Source organism: Trachymyrmex cornetzi, unplaced genomic scaffold, assembly GCF_001594075.2.
Source record: "Trachymyrmex cornetzi isolate Tcor2-1 unplaced genomic scaffold, Tcor1.1 scaffold270, whole genome shotgun sequence".
Lineage (NCBI taxonomy): Eukaryota > Metazoa > Arthropoda > Insecta > Hymenoptera > Formicidae > Trachymyrmex > Trachymyrmex cornetzi.
The window spans coordinates 1,409,627-1,413,735 of NW_017297377.1; the positions used below are offsets into that span (position 1 = coordinate 1,409,627).

The 4,109-nt window shown below is 40.7% G+C and overlaps 1 pseudogene; it reads right to left on the reverse strand.

Moving 5' to 3' along the window:
* Window positions 1–311: 311 nt before the first annotated feature.
* The window catches only part of LOC108761855 (uncharacterized), an 8,695-nt pseudogene continuing 4,897 nt past the window's right edge, over window positions 312–4,109 (reverse strand).

Consider the following 4,109-nt stretch of genomic DNA (forward strand, 5'->3'; position numbering starts at 1 on the left):
GTGAGAATCGTCCGCGACTTGCTTGTCAGAAAAATGTTTAGGCGCCAGTACTGACATTAATTGCCGTTTTTAATGGCGCTGTCCAAGGGAAGTGTCATCGGCGGTGCATTAGCTCCTTGCGTTCACCGATTCCAACTCTATTTTATTTGGCATTAATGGAGACACTGGACTTTAAACTTTCTCATGGGAAAAGATTTTTATTACTTTTCCTAGAAGTCTTAGGGGGTTGATAACTCTTAGGTCTCCGTGAGAAAGAGAAAAGAGGCAAAGTGAGTCCGCTGGACGTAACACATCCGTCAAACGCGAACATGCGGCGTAGCGTCGTTTCGGTCATCATCATGCGTACGGACGAAGAATCGAGGTGTACGAGCGTAGCATCGTTCATCATACACACTCCAACGATTAGCGGTCCAACGCTTATGAAATTGTCCTTGTGTTCGTTTCGCAGCATCTTGTAAATATTCCATCGCTGCTCGTAGAGGCCTTTTCACGTTTAGAGAGACAGCGACAGTTCGTGTCTGCGATGTTCTCCCAGAGCGATCTCCACGTAATTCGGTGGACCAACGCTGATTCCAATTTCCAAGTATTTGTAACCCGTAGCCGTCAGATCGTAATGTCTGCTCAGTAAACGCATCGCGCGATGCTCCATGCTGTGTACATACGTAATGTTAAAAATGTTTCTTTTTGCGTATAGATCGTAGAAACTTACATGTTACTGCAGCACTTCTTTGTTTCGTACGATGCGTTGCTCTTTTTGGCGAAATATATTTTCAACTGTTCGTACAAGCGGGTATCGCAAGACTGATTGTACCCGCGTAAATTGCGACGTATATGGTAAAACTTCTAGAATCGAAGAGGGAGTAACCCCTCCCCTTTTATCCAAGAATTTCGAACATGTCGCGACACGTTTTATCGCGTTTTTTCTACGTATTTTCTTTGTTCGCGAGTTTATCAATGTTTATACTTTATGGTTTATATTTCGATGACGATGGTGACGTTGATGCTTTTTCCCCAGGATATTCCCAATATCTCGTTTCTTCCTTCGGTGTCGTCTTCAATGCTTTTTCCACGGGGCATTCCCATTATCTCACTTCCTCCTCCTTCATCGGTGGACTTGGCGGACCTTCCTGCAAGAGACGGTACCCCTTTCGCTCGACCGATTTTCGATGTAGGTAATCTCTTACTCGATCCATGTCTTAACGCGCGTAATCGAAGTTTACGATAGTAGTATAGATAGGGGGGTTCTAACTCATATACCTAGGGCGCGCAGGGAAGGGTGCGGGGCGTACTTGATGGCGTGTTGGCGCGGGGCTGGGGGGAATACTTGATGGCGCGGGGAAGGAGGGGCAGGCGCTGGAAGACCCCGGCGCTATTGATGATGTTTACATAAACACCCCGAAAATATCCGTTTGCCGGCCCCCGCCGCTGCCACCGCCGTCGCCGCCGCCGCCACCGCCACCGTCGCAAAAATGCGTAGCTACCATCCCTGCGGAACCCGCACCAGCCCTGAAATGCGTCGCGGGCCGTAGCCGCGGATCCCGCGCCCAACCCAAAATGCGTCGTGATACTATAACGCGGACAAATACGTCGCGGAACTGTGACGCGGACATGATATATTTTTTAAAGAAAAAAAAAATATATATATAAATATTCTTACCTGCACCCCTCCTCATCCTCTTCCTCCTTCTCTACACAGTAAAAAAAAAATGTCAATTCTAACATTTATTTACATGCCCCAGGAGTCTGCTATAAATTTTAAGTTAAAGTAACTAATTCGTCTTGTGTTATTTATTAACGAATTAATAATGTTAAAAAATTGACACAATACTTTACATTTTATATTTATATTTATTATTTTGACTTTAAGGTTAACACAAGAAAAAAATTCTATATATATGGACACACGATTTTTATTCTGTGTAGTTATTATTCTTCGGGTTCTTCTTGCACTTCCTCTTCTTCTTCTTCCTGCCGAGACGCGAGGAAGTGCAAGAAGTGCTGGAACTCGTTTGAAAGCTGGAAGATATCCACCATAAATTCATGGCACTCCTCAGGTAGCATTGTCAAAATTAAAGGGCCGAAGGTCGCTCGCGTCCTCTTGCTCCTGCTCCTCATCAGAGATGTTGAAAAGAGCATCACCCTCGTTGAGGCAAGCGTCAACCTCGACGAGGATGCCCTCCTTGATGAGGATGTCCTCGTTAGTAGGGATACAGGGCGGGTTCTAACCCAGGTCCTCTGATAGGAGCGCGGGGAAAGCGCAGGAAGGTCCCCGGTCGGCGGGATCGCTGTTTGTGTAAACCGAGTTGATGAATTGCATAACATTTTCGCTATGCGTTCACATCAAAATTTCTCTCAATGTAGTTTTTAAATAAAGGAATTACAAAGAAATAATAAACAATTAAAAAAAAAATATTTTATTCTCCAATTATAAAATAGTCATCAATTGATTTTACTAGAGAAGTAACCCAAGTAATGGTAGACATATTATATTTATACCGCGAATATCGCGCGGGGTGTATACCAAAAAACTAAGCCGCCGCCGTTGTCGCCGCCGCCGCGAGCTGCCGTTGTCGCCGCCGCACAGTAGGGACAAATGAGTTTCCGATGACAAACTACCTTTCAGACTGCATTTCTGAACCAAATTTAATGAATTTTTTTTTTTAAATGTGCGTAATAAAATTCTCTAAAACTTTGTCGAAGCCAATTTTAAAAAAAGAAAGTTGTTTGTTAATAATTAACTGTTGAAATTGATAAAAAATTGATATGCTGATCTATCACCTCGATCCAGCGATCCATAACATTGATTATTGGGCCGGAAGAAATGCATAAACAATTTTTGAGGTCGCTGATTACTAATCTGAAGTTAGATTTTGGAAATTCAAAATGGCGGATCCAATATGGCGGACAAATTTTTCAAAACTCCAACCATTTTGAGTGAAACTTGTTACTCACGGGTTTTCGAGGTCGCTCATTACGAATTCAAAATGGCGGATTCAATATGTAACAAGTTTACATTTCCATTCGTCTTGGTTCTCGGCTAAAATTTTAAGAATGTAGATCTATATGTCTATCCAAAAATGAAATTTCAACTTGATTTCTTAATACGTGTTACATTATTCATTATTAGGTCATGAAGACACTTTCTAGACTTTCTATTAATTAATTTAAATTTTTTATAGATTATTAAGTAAGCTGTATTATATTTGTTAGCTACGAAGGTCTTAATAAAGACTGCACACTTACTCTAGGTTTGAATTAAATACGCAATACGTTATTAGAGGTGGCCATCAAAATCATATAAATAACTAAGTCTGTCATTATAAAATTATGCACAAATATTGTTCATTATATAAAAAAATACAATTCTATACAGTTATTACATATTGAATCTGCCATTTTGAATTCGTAATGAGCGACCTCGAAAACCCGTGAGTAACAAGTTTCACTCAAAATGGTTGGAGTTTTGAAAAATTTGTCCGCCATATTGGATCCGCCATTTTGAATTTCCAAAATCTAACTTCAGATTAGTAATCAGCGACCTCAAAAATTGTTTATGCATTTCTTCCGGCCCAATAATCAATGTTATGGATCGCTGGATCGAGGTGATAGATCAGCATATCAATTTTTTATCAATTTCAACAGTTAATTATTAACGAACAACTTTATTTTTTAAAAATTGGCTTCGACAAAGTTTTAGAGAATTTTATTACGCACATTTAAAAAAAAAATTCATTAAATTTGGTTCAGAAATGCAGTCTGAAAGGTAGTTTGTCATCGGAAACTCATTTGTCCCTACTGTGCGACGGTGCAGTCGTACATTTTTTTGGTTGATGACGACGTATCTAATCTGATGAATCTGAATGAAGTGACAGTTCGAAAATTTGCATCGCAATACCTTCGCTTGTAGGATACGTAGAGAAAAAATAAAAACGCGTATAATACAATCGGAGTGTAAGCTATCGATTAAGGTATACTTTAACTCAATCGAGACAGCCGTTATTGAAATCCGATAATCTCGATCTGACGCATCTCTCCGGTTCGCGTAAAGTAGGTACGGTAGTGTAGCTGCGCTTTGGCTTAGCGCCGAGACACTACCAGTGGCCTAGTTT